Source organism: Hermetia illucens, chromosome 3 (assembly GCF_905115235.1).
Source record: "Hermetia illucens chromosome 3, iHerIll2.2.curated.20191125, whole genome shotgun sequence".
In the NCBI taxonomy this organism is placed as follows: domain Eukaryota; kingdom Metazoa; phylum Arthropoda; class Insecta; order Diptera; family Stratiomyidae; genus Hermetia; species Hermetia illucens.
This window is the reverse complement of record NC_051851.1, coordinates 32,561,595-32,575,362: the sequence shown is the minus strand read 5'-3', so window position 1 is coordinate 32,575,362 and position 13,768 is coordinate 32,561,595.

The following is a 13,768-nucleotide window of genomic DNA, read 5'->3' as shown; positions in this document are numbered from 1 at the left end:
CCTCGTCCATACGGATTAAGTGACCCGCCCACCGTAACCTATTGAGCCGCATGGTATCGTTCATAGATTTCGTTATTGTGTAGGCTACGGAATCGTCCATCCTCATGTAGGGGACCAATATTCTTCGGAGGATTCTTCTCTCGAACTGCTAAAACTGCTAAAAACCCAAGTTTCCGTGAGGACAGGCAAGATCATAGTCTTGTATAGTAAGAGCTTTGACCGTATGGTGGGACGTTTCGACCGGAACAGTTTTTGTTTGTTGAAATAGGCTCTGTTGGCTGCCAACAACCATGCGCGGATTTTTTCATCGTAGCTTTTCGACCCTAGATAGGAGAAATTATCAACGGTCTCAAAGTTGTATTCTCCTATTCTTATTCTTCCCGTTTGACCAGTGCGATTCAACGTTATTGGTTCTTTGTTCTTTGACGCTGATGTTGCCATCATGTATTTTGTCTTACCCTCATTGATGTGCAGCCCTAGATATCGCGCCAATCGCGATCTGGGCGAATGCAGTTTGTACGTCTCGGATCGTTCTTCCTACTTGTCAGTAGTTAGGTGAACTTAAAAAGGATCATACCTCTCCCATTGAATCAGCATCCTGGATAACCTTTTCCAGGGCCAGCTTAAAGAGATCGCATGATAGGGCAGCCCCTTGTTGATGTTGAATGGTCTCGAGAGTGATTCTGCTGCTTTCATCTGACCTCACTTGTCAGGGTCGGCCTAATCAGTCTTATCAATTTCGTCGAGATACCGAATTTTCTCATTTACAGTTTTACCTTGGCTATGCTATCGTGAGCGACTTTAAAGTCGATGGAAACAGTTGCAACAGTTTCCCATCATTTGTCACATAGAGAAAATCTGATCTAATTTGCCTGGGGTGAAGCTTCTTTGGTATGGGCCAATGGCCTTCTGGCCGTATGGTGCCATCCGACCTAGCAAGATAGCAAAGAATATCTTATAGACGGTTTTTAAGCCGAAGAATTGCGCGGACTGCTTCCTCTATTCTTGGTGGTTGCAGCATTTGTCCGTTCAATTGGTGGGACCTCCAACTCACCGATATTTTGGTGGAAGTTAATCAAAATACTCAACCCATCACTCCAATATGTACTTTCTGCCGAAAATCAGATTTCCCTCATTGTTTCGCCAGGATGAGCATCGAGGTGTGTAAGGCTTCATCCTCCTAATTTGTTGGTAAAACTTCCGCGCCTGGTGCACCTGTTGGTTCTCCCAGGCTTCCTTTTTCCATCTGCGAAGTCGCTTGTCCACATTTGTTCGCAGACCGCTTTCCTATCAAACCAGGTACTTTCAACAACCATTTCGTGAGATATTGCTAACCGACTAATCCCCAGTCCGTTATCTTTGGTATCCCTATGTAAGCTATGGAGCCGACGTATCGCTCAGATACCGGCTCCGTCCCTATTTGGCTGTTGAAATCTCGAAGTATGATTTAAATATCATACTAGGGACAGGCTTCGAGGGTCCGCTACAAGTATCTTTCTTCAACTCTTCAGTCTCCTCTGTAGGAGCGTGAACGTTAATGAGGCTTATATTTCTAAATTTGCCTGGCAAGCGCAGGGTGGATAGCCGTTCGCTTATGTTTTCAAAGCCTATAAGAGCAGGTTTCATTTTTGGCTGACTAAAAACCTACTCCGAGCACATGGTTTACTGGATGACCACGCATTTCATGCAATGCCGTTACATCAACCTTATATTGGGAGCCCACATTCCATGAGATAATGCGGAAATCGTTATTTCTTTGTCGTTGCCGGGTTCGTCGTTGTGTTATCAGTTCAGTTCGAAGCTCTTGTTGTGGCTTCGTAACAATTTGTTTTCCGTGTAGGGGTTCGTCGTTGTAAAGCCCATCCTAACCGAGGCTCCTTCTGAGGTTTCCTAACGTTGGTTTTCCGTGTACGGTTGTCAACTCTATCCACCCCCCAGCCTGGAGGACCAGTTCGTACAATTTGTTCCGTTTTTAAACTCGGGAGACTCGCCTTCATCCTTCTCCGTCTGTTGCTTTTCGTTAAGAAACAGCTCCCAGCTGCTTAAAAGCAGGACAAATTAGGATGGAGCTGCCAAATAGCTAGCCGGCACCCTGTCGCAATATAGGGCTGATGTAACAGCGTTGCAAGAGATGCGTTAGACAAGGACCGGTTTTCTCGAGAAGAGTCGCCACACCATATATTACAGTGGCCATCCAGTAAACCATGTGCTCGGAGTAGGTTTCTTAGTCAGCCAAAAAATGGAACCTGTTATTATCGGCTTTGAAAATATAAGTGGAAGGCTATGCACTTTGCGTTTGCGGGGCAAGTCTAGAAATATAAGCCCCATAAACGTTCACGCCCATACAGAGGAGACTGCAGAGACGGAGAAGGATACCTTCTACGAGGCAATTGAGCGGACTGTCGAGGCTTGTCTCAAGTATGATATCAAAATCATACTTGGGGATTTCAAGAGCCAACTAGGGAAGGAACCTGTATTCAAGTGATACGTTGACTCCCATAGCTTACACGAAAATACAAATGATAACGGACAGCGGATTATTCAATTAGCAGGGTCACACGAAATGGTTGTTGGAAGTACCTGGTTTGCGCGGAAAGCGGTTCACAAACATACGTGGGCCTCTCCAGACGGGACCACTTTTAACCAAATTGACCACTTATTGGCGTGGTGCTCCGAGCTCGAATAACAATACCACCTAGAATCCCCTCTGATAATCAGGTGAGAGTTAACACTGAAGCCATCCACAACACAGCCCTCCGCAACACCTGTAAGAGGGAAATGGCTGCCGCAATAACCGCATCAACAAATGATCTTCACAACCACCTGAAAAACGTTATCATGGATACGGCCACAAACATACTTGGCCGCAGCCTCAAAGGAGTCGGAACGGCTGGTTGGACGATGAATGTAAGCTAGCAACGGAACGGAAAAATGCTGCATACCGAATAATGTTGCATTCTCAAAGAACGCGGGCACGGGCACGAACTCCGGCGAGTGGAGAAGCGACTTCAAAGATGAAAAAAGAAGCCCAGGAAAACCAACAAGTCTGTGAATCAAGAAAGTAAAGGGAGCAATCCCGCCAGGGGTGGAAGTTTTACCAACTAGTCAGGAGGATGAAGCCTTATACACCTCGGTGCCCAACTTGCTGAATCAAAGAGTGAAATCTGATTTCCGACAAAATACGCATATTGGAGCGATATGTTGAGGATTTTGATGAACTGCTCAACAACCAAAATATCGGCATGTTGGAGGTCCCGCCAATTGAAGACGACGGACAAATACTGCCTTCATCAAGCATGGAAGAAACCATCCGTGCAATCCACCGACTTAAAAATCATAAGCTGCCAGAAGCCAATGGAATTATGACCGAACTGGTTAAATATGGAGGTGATCAACTATACCAAGTGGTTCATCATTTGATGCTGAAAGCATGGAACAGCGAATCAACGTCTGACGACTGGCAACGGAACATTGTCTGTTCCATACATAAAAAGGGAGATATCATGCAGTGCAGCAACTATCGAGGTATCACGTTGCTGAGTACCATCTATAAGATATTCTCCGGCATCTTGCTAGGCCGGGTAGCCCCATACACCCAGAACATCATTGGTCCATACCAAAGAGGCTTCACTTCAGGCAAATCAACAACAGATCAGATTTTCTCTATGCGGCAGGCGATGGAAAAACTGTTGGAATGTGGCCATCAGTTGCACCATCTTTTCATCGATTTAAACGCTGCCAATGATAGCATAGCCAGGGTAAAACGGTACACCGCCGTGGGAGAATTCGGTATCCCGACGAAATTGATAAGACTGATTGGCCTGACCCTGACCAATGTTTGAGGCCAGATAAAAGCAACAGGATCCCTCTCGAGACCATTCAACATCAACAACGGTCTAAGAGATGCGGATGTCTCTCCATACGTCCTCTTTAACCTGGCCCTGGAGAAAAAGATTCACAACACATATTTCAATGTAAGAGGGAAAATCTTCTTCAAATCCGCTCAACTACTGGAATACGCTGACGATATTAACATTTTGGGAAGAGCGATGCGAGATGTACAATATACCTTCATCCAGTTCGAGCAGACGGCGCAAGATCTCGGCCTTCCCATTAATGGAGGCAAGAAGAAGTAGAACAAAGGACGAACAACATCGAATCGTACTGGTCAAATGAAACAATAAAGATAGGAGACTTCAACTTTGGGACCGTTGAAAATTTCTCCTATCTAGGGTCGAAAATCACAACCGATAACAGCTACCATGATGCAATCCCCACATGGTTGTTGGCAGCCAACAGAGCCTATTTCAGCTTACAAAACCTGTACAAAAACGTCTCACTATAGAGTCAAAATCCTTGCTGTACAAGACAGTGATCATACCAGTCCTCATGTACTCCCCGGAGACTTGGATTCTTAGCAACAAAAATTGCGAATTCTTGGCTATGTTCGAGAAAAGAATCCTCCGGAGAATTTTTGGCGCCCTTCATGAGGATGGACGATTCCGTAGCCTACATAACGACGAAATCTGTGAGCGATACCAATAGGTTGCGGTGGGCAGATCACCTAATCCATTTGGATGAAAAGTCTATATCTACGGTAGAAAAAGGAGGCGAGGCAGGCCTGCGATGGAGCGATGGCGTAGGCCAGGACGCCAGGCAGCTGAGACCGGATACCAGTTGCTGCGCCGTTGATACCGAATTCAAGGTCAGGCGTGAACAGAGGATGCATATGAAGTGCTCTACCCAGGAGGAGCATTCCGGAAAAACCAATAGTTTTTATTAGAGTCCGCATTAACAGCGCTTCCGCTTTTGCTACCCTGTCTGCATTTTGCCAAGGTAGTTATCTCAACACCAAGGTCAAGTTGAGACTGTTTTGTGCTGTTATGTGGAAGTCGCAAATCTAAAGTGAACCCGTTGGTTACTCAAAAGCTCCAAACCCTTCTCAACATGTGCCTGCGTTGTATCATCGGAGTACGCTGGCTCGACCCTATCTGAAACAAAGAAATTGATTGACGCACAAGCCTGGTACTCTTACATTAAAGGGAGGCGACAATAACATCGCGGACCATACCAGCGACGAGTGGATCGCCCCAGGGCACTTGGCGCAGAAAAGTAGTCGTCCTCTACTGTGCAGGCATTTCGAGAAGTAACCGCGAATGATGGCGCGTAGGTGTGGGCGGGCATATTAAAACCGTTCTCTATACCTTTCGGCGTTTCATCAAGGAAGCGCCCTCTCACTTCTTCTTTTCGTGCTGCTGCTAATGAAATATTATTACCGTCGGACATACATTACTTTATGCATGGATGGATGGATAGATGAAGTGACATTTCACAACTGATATTCACTGTGATTGACGTATCGGCAAGCATTTTCCGCAGTGTTTTCCCAACTGTCACCCTCAATGAGTTCTGAAGATTGGCTGACTATAAAAGACAATGAACGGCGTTTCGCGCTATTGGAGACGAAGATGTTACGTTGGGTTAGTAACATGCCTTGATCACATCCGAAATTAGTTCTCGGTCGATATGGGGTTTAACCGATCGTGTAAAAATTACGAAAGAGATATCTCCGATGGTATGATCATATATTTCGCGCTAACGGTCTGATTGGTCTGAATATTGAAATCGATGGGAAAAGGATGGTCGAAACAACGGTGGCTTAAAGCGCTGGATAGGGATTTGAAAGCCTTCCGGTTGCATCCCAATCAGGCCCTCGACCAAGTACAAGTACAAAGTTTTATCCATAAGCGCCAGTTTAGAATATTGATTTCACTTAGTTGTTGAGACTTGATAAATGCCTGCTGTTTCCTAGAAAAAAATTCAATGAATAAAGGAATTAAAGAAAAAACTAAACACATTAGAAAGTTTATGTCTTGTTTTTCTTCTTTCTGTCATCTGTACATCCTTCGATTCGAGAAAACATACTTTCACCTTTATTCTAATTTAAAATCTATGTTAACAGAGGAAAATTAAGCGGATGAACAGACTTATTTGCCTCTGTATTCACCTTCCATAAACATTCTTGTTTACGAAATGGACAATTTACCAAAGACCAATCTCGATTACATTCAAGCGAATTTTCTCCAAATGTGACACCCAACACACGTAGAGCCTGCTGACGTCGCATTTGGACGAAACAGTTCCTTTGTCGATTCTTTGTAAACAGGCTGATGGCCGAGCAACGTCAATTTTCTCACAGAGACACATTTATTGCTTCATAAGTCAAACAGGAAACTTTACTTTGGGCAATATACTTGCCCTCTTTTAAACTCATACCAAAAAGGACGAATTTGGACTGGATGGGTACGGGTATGTACAGACAGTGACGCTTTCCATCTTTACAAAGTTGGGTTCAAGTTCCTTTAGAAGGAAGTCAAAATAGACCGCCGAGTTACCCAAGAAAGTATATTTAGTTTCTTTCGAATGACTTAAGCTCGTGGTGAATTTAGGGGAAGTTGAAAGTAGATAATTTGTGTTTCGTTGTAGAGTTTAAACGATTCAGTGGACCATAGAATTGGAATTTTTCAAAGCCCCCAACAAGCCGCTAAATTTTCTTTATTCACTTTAGCGAGATAGTTCTCTACTTTCTCTTTGATGTTGACTTAAATACCTGTAATTGACAATTTCAGGTCCTTGCATTCATTCGCCCGAGCCTCCTCACTTTCGAAACGGCTTTGACTCCTTCGTCCATCGCTATTTCGAATTTGCGAAAAATAAGTACTCTTCGTGGTAATAAGCGTGGGAGCTATGTTGTTTGGTAATATTTTCTGGTTCTGCTTCCATATTTCTTCTCTCGGCAGTACGAAGTGTAAGTTCAGGATAGCGAGGTATGAGTACATTATCCATCTAACTTTGCGAAACTTATTATAAATCAATCGCCGAGTCGAAATTTTTCATTCTTCATTATGCCTAGACAGGCACACGAGTGGAAAATTGCTTATCTAACGCACTTTAAACTAACTTATCAAATTGGAATGAACAAGTTGGTCCATCCCGAAGGATCATGTTAAAATGAAAAGAATGTACGCATCAAAAAGGCGAATAGGGGGTAATGTCAAAGTGTTATCGTTAACTTTGAAACTCTGAAGCTTTCTCTCTAGACGAAAAAATTTGAATTTCAAATATCAGAAATCCCACGGGACACTCTTAGAATATTCTCATGATACTCGTCCTTCCCCAAGGTCTATCGCTCACCTTTTATACTCTTACTTGATTTTCTTTAAGTAACTTTAAAAAAGTTCTGGCAATATTTCCGGGCTGTATGATGTGAATAGAATCTTTAAATCATTCCAGGAATCTCGCGGAGCTATGATTCCACTCAACCTATTGTGTTTGCCCTGGACTCGCAGTATCTTGTGTTTATGTAGCTTCGTACAGTGAGCCCAGCCTTTGTTTTGTTCTCTTATTGGGGGAAGGCGTGTACGTATAAATTAAGCCAATTGTTGATAAATACTGCCATCGAAACAAAAGGATCGATACGAAAACTGGAATAAAAGCAAATTGCTTGTTCCGAATGTGTTGACTATGACAATATTGACTAAGACGACGACGTACATGGAGTAATGTCCGAGGAGGTGTTTCAATGGTAACAAATTAATGTAAGAAACGAAGACGACATTAACTTCTTGTGTTCGATTTCAACCAATGAGGCGGGATTTCTTCTAAAAATGTTGCTAACAAATAGTGAACCATTCCTTTCATCATCGGAAAATTGTTAATTAGACCAACGTTACTTACACAAACGCTATGCCGTGGATTAAGCACGAAGAGTGTTCTTCTGAATTGCTTACTAAGCCGGATTCACAGCATCTTCCAACGTCTCCAACCAAATGGCACATACCACTACATGTCACATTCTTAATTTCCAGATGCGTCACCACATTCATAGCAAACGGTTGGATAGCCACCACATTTTCGATCAGAAATTTTATCAGGTAAAATATAGTGTCCGCGGCTTCATAGCATCAGTATCATTTCATTGACTTTGTTTGATAACAAGCGGACGAGAAAATCCATTTGCTAATACGCAACATAATCCTTTTCACGTTCACCTCCCTCAACGTCTCCATTACATACCTTCCAATTTCTTCTTTCGCATCCCAACATCCAAAATCATTAAACTATTTTGAAAGTTAATATAGAAATTTTCTAACATTTAGAAAACGATCATTAACTTCGTTTGTTGTTGTTTGCACATCGATTTAATCATGTTGCATATTACGAAATGCACTACCAACGTTTCTCTTTGACTAAGATGAAATTCATATGAGCGAAAATGATGTTGGGGTCTTTCTTTTTTTAATGAAGCTAAGTTGAAGTAGGCCGAATCTATACAAGTTATGAAAAAATTTCTATCAGACTTTATTGTTCCCTCAGCTGAGGTGGAATTTTATGGTTAAGGTGGACCCAAGAATTGGCGGTACATTTGGCAGCTGAGGAAGATGAACCGAGAGCCAGCTAACTCAAGGTACTGGTACTGAACAGGGGATTTAGTCACATTGCTTTCCAGTTGACCATTTGAACTATGTTCGCATCTGTTGAATTAGGGTTTATAGAAAATTGTTCCTACACACAGCACTGATAAATTAAAGTAAGTAGTTAACGGGTGCAATTCAGTCTAGACCTGTCTTAAAAAGGAACTCCAGACACCCCGGTTTTGCGCCGAAGTCCACCAATTCCATATAGGTAGCGTTTGAGAAGTCCGACCCTAGGATCGATTCCTGTGCTACCCCCGATGTGACCTCCATCCTCCTTTGACCCTCTAGTGTATCATAGAGCAGGGAGCGGTTCCTCCCTCAATACCCGTAAGAGATAGTTCGGTACGTGAAAAGTATTGTCTAGTGTGCCTAGAATGTCTTTCCATCTTACGGAATTAGGCAAGCGTTGAATACGCCAAGCAGTAGATCTGGTTGGAATACCAGTTTGTATACCTCTGCTGGAATGTCCCGGCGCCTTCTTGCTTTTCATAGAGAGGACTGCCTGTTGCAACACTTTTATAGAGAAAAGTGGACAGTCCTCACCGCTCTCCGCGCCGACGTGATTATCCCTTACGGGATGCGCAGGGAATAGTGCCCTTACAAGGCGGTCCATCTGCTCAGACTTAAGTGAACCCGGTTTCAGCAGAGACCCGATTTTTCTGGTTACCAGTTTCATCATTCATCTCATCGATCAGATCACGCTGCGTAGTCTCCTTTTGGCTAATTTGTACTCCATCATTATGGTACATACCTTCTCCTGGTCGTGGAGCCTGTGGCACTACTTCCGGAACTCTGCAATTTCCACTATCCAACAATACATAGAAGGTATGTCACGTCTCGATGCCCTCCTGGGTATGGGGGCTCCGCAGGCCATCGTTATCAGGTTCATAACTGAATTCACGACAGTGTCGGCTGCAACGCCACCGCCCCCAGGAGTATCTTCCAGCGCCGCCGCACCCATTCCAGGAGTTTCCACAAACTTCCCGGTGTTCACTTTCGCGACGTCCCATACACAGAAAGATCGCGGAGGTGGTGTACACCGAGAGTGTGTCTCCACCACTTCGAAGGCAATGTATTGGTGGGCGCTTACCGAGAATTCTTCCAGAACTCGCCACCCGTCCACCGGCGACACCATTGATTTCGACACGACGGTTACGTCTGGAATGCTTCTCTCGCAGCCCGGGCGCCGGAACGTTGGGGTGGATCTGGTGTTTAGAACTACCAGTCCGGTTCTCGCCGCCATTTCCAGAATTCGTTTTCCTCTGGAGTCTGTGTGAGCATGCCCCATTCAAGTGCCCTAGCACTGAAATCACCGCCGACCAGGATCCGCCCATCTGTGCCTAAGATAGCGTCCTCCAAAGCATCAAACCTCCGTGAAAAGTTCGGCATCGTCTCATTCGACGTAAGAGAGACACTAAAAAACATTATCCCTGATTACCATATCCAAACAAAGCCGTCCCCTTGCCTTGGGTCAAAACCCTAAGGAGGGTGCCGTCCGGAACCCAGATGGCAGCGGTACCTCATATGTCAGAGTGCCATGAAACTGGGTCCTTGTTTTAGTACTGCATACTGATGAGTATTAAATCAGCTTTGGTCTCCAGAGCGAACTGCGCTAGCAAGTCGTGAGCGGTTGCACTCCGGTGTATATTTATTTGTAGGATCCGGATCATGTTGACCGCCTCATAGCTCTTTCCAATTCTGCTCCGAAAACTGGACACCGTCCCGAGCCCGCGGTGTGCGCAACGTTCTCATCAGCCGTGCCACGGTCCCTGCATAGGACACAGCTTTCTTTTTCATTGCAGGTGCTTACTTTGTGGCCTGGCTTACCGCATTTACGGCATGTTGCCCTTCTGTCAGATCTCCGACAGGTTGCAGATGTGTGCCCATAATCTAAACATCTGTAACATTTGGTTACGTTCGTTCTTTTCTGTAAGGCAGTCAAGGTCTCGGATTTCCAAAGGAGACGTGGGTTCCAGGCTGGAAACCAAAGCTTTTTCTCCCAGGAGCCCCTTAACTGCTTCACATAACGTCACTTTATTTACTGTCTTCGGGCCTAATTCAACTAGGACTCCACCACCCTTCGTTTTACGAATGGAAGCCAATTCTGCTCCGTTACCTTCGGGTTTAACCTTGTAACGGATTTCACTGAGGACTTCCGCAAAAGTCTTGCCTTCCATCGGCTTAATAAGGAGAGCTGGCGGTCTAGTCCTCTTTCGTCTCTCCACATTTTCTTTTGGTGCTCCGTCCTTCGGGTCCGCCTTAATGTTAGGCAGGGGTTCTTCTGATGGCGTGAAGTGTTGTTGCCTCTTGTTCCTCTTCGCCTTCTTCCTTTGAGCCCTGGAGAGTACCTGAATGAAGTCTCCTTCAGATGTCCCTTCCTCACTTGTAGTGAATGAATGAAGAAGGCAACAAATTGTTCTAGAAACATCGATATTTTCTTATTAAAATAACTACTAGCGACGGAGATGGTGTTACGTTTTAATTTTCTTAAACATGTTCGTTTGGAACACCGCGCATCACACATTGATTATACATAGGATATCATAAAGGGGCATACGTTTGACGGAATGGCTCGAATGGTGACAGAATCGTAGGTGAAGGAGATGGAGAAAGAGATGGCTTCCACGCCGAAAGACATCTTAACAACTATTAGGGCATATCCGCCGGTTGTCTTGTCAAGCGCCGTGCAGTCTCTGTTATAAAAAAAGGCAGAGTAACCTTCGAGGAGTTCGTTTTTTCCCTAGTTCGCTCTGCAATGGGCTGTCTGCGATCCGTTTGGTGCTCGTAGTGTTCTCGTCGGGAGGCGCAGTGGTTTTTGCTTCCTGCGGATTTTTTCCCACTCTCCATGTCCGCCTATAATATGAAATCCTGTTCAGGAGCTTCTCCAGCTCCATTAGCTCGTTATTCTCCCCTGTGACGTTTTTCTGGAGAATCGTCGCAAATCGCATGCTCTTCACAACTGCGCGCATTTCTTAATAAGCCTTTCCTTTTCAGCTTGCCCCAGAGTAGTCAAAAGCCCTCCCACTCGGCTTATAATCGAAACCATTTGGTTAGTTTCTGCAGTTTCCTGGGTTCCTGTCTCCGTTGCAGATGCCGCATCACTTTGCGAGCCTTTCTTTCCATATGCGCGTCCCGATGTCTCGTCGGGTATTTCAACTCTTGTTACGTCCTTCGCTGGGCGCTGGGGCGAGCGGCGCATTTTCGTGCTACGTATAAACGCAGCCAGCTCACCTCCACTTCCACTATCTCCTCGTTTGATTTGAACCCGAACAGCCTTGAGGATAATTTCCCGGCAGTCCCGATCGCTTCAGCGAGTCTACTCCTGATAACTTTTCGGGCACTTCTCTGGCCGTGCCAAACATAACATTGGTCGCTATGCAGGTGACAGCTCCGGGTCTCGTTTTCCCTTGCTGATTAGCGCGAGTCTCGCTACTTTGCAGCGACAAGGAGGAATGCCGTCCTTCAGGTAAGCGTTGGACGTCCTAAGCAGCAAGTATGTCAGTCGTACACAATCCTGAACCTGGAGGACCGGTTTTTACAGTTTACTCACTTAAGGAGGTTCCTCCATTTAGACGATTAAATTGAATTCTTCTGGCTTTATTCAGGAGTCCTACAAATAAGCCGTCTCCATAAAAACCTTATAATCGACGTGTCAAGTGGGTCACTTGTTGCTTATCTTCGGACTTCGGAAGTGTAAAAAAAACTACTGGAAAATTTACCCCAAACCAAACATGTTCAACTTTCCAATATAAATGCAAATTTCCAGTGTTTTAGTTGAGGCGATTTTTTTTCTTGCTTTTGACACAGACGGGGTGCATATGGCATGCTCTCGGCGGCATTTTCAATCTCCCGAAGAAAATTTGCAATTCTAATCTTATGCTCGTTCGATATGCACACGTGCTCTATAATCCCGATCAGACGAAGTTCCTTCCCATAAACAGAGAAACTAAATAATGCAATGAATATCCTGTCATTTCCTTACGGGAATCGATTCACTTTCGGGGTCGTGGGACTTAAAGCCAGGACGAGAAACTGGTGAATTTATTGCAGATATTATTTTGAATACCCAGAAGTTTACTCCCAGGTGATATCTCAGCGACCGCAGTGACTGTGGTACAGATAAGCTCCTGGAGGTATGAACAGCTCCTGATTCATTGAGATTCGGTGATAAATAGTTTCTGGTTTGCATTAATTTCATTCGGTGATGAGCGGTACTAAGTAGGTTCTTGGTATTTGGTGGCTTCAGCTCATAGCCCCCACCCCTCTTCAATCTAAAAACCGATACAGATACAGAAGTAATTTACAGGAAAACGAAATTACCAATCTGAATTCAGGCTCGGAATGTGGAGATAAAGAGAAAATATTTAATTAGTACTATTTCGGGGAAAACGGTTCTATTTGAAAACCCAGTGAATATCTTTCTCCTCATTTTCCTGGAATATTTCGGCTTCATTGAAAATTTCAGCATTTATCCTTACATTGATGATTTTCCACGAATGATGAAAATTTTTTGGTCAAATAGTAACCAACGCAGTTTGTGCTCTCGCCCCCAATCGACCGTGTACTGCCAGCGTCACTTTTCCCAAATCTGAAGACATATTTGCAAGCATATTCCCAACAGATACTTGTATGTCTATGTATAATATAATAGAAAATAAATTCGCCATTATTTCGGACGAATTTAACGTTTGTTGTGCCAGGGATATGCTTATAGTTTCGCGCCATCCATCATATCCTGAAATTCCCAATTATTCTAAACATATGCTACCAAGAGAGCCTGGCTGAAGTTTCCTATTCGAATGGTTCCGACATTTTCGGATTGAATTGCAATTTATGTAGGATTTTCCACTAAGAATGAGAAGATGCCAAGACACAATAGCAGAAAAGCTGCCTGAGGAGAAGCCACATATTATTTTGATTTTAAATCTCGACGGATCTTTTCAATAATATGTCATATGATCCACAAGCGTGGCTCTGGAAAAAACAATTTTCGTTGACATTGTGAGCACATCACAGACGATCCGGCTCTATAAGAAAGGATACAGGAAAATTTGGTTTAATTCTCCGAAAGCCTTCGTTTTCTGGAAGTTGATCGATATTTCTAGTTAAATTTTTGAAGGATTCTGGTATTCAATGCTCAGGGTTTGGAGACACTCATCACGCTCGTGCAAGTCTTTCAAGGTTTGGCTGCAATAAATAGGCAGGGGCTTAGAGAACACATGAATATTGCGCTGGTAAAAACATTTACAGTGACCTCCCTTGAGAGCGGGAACTAGTTTCAAGTACAAGTA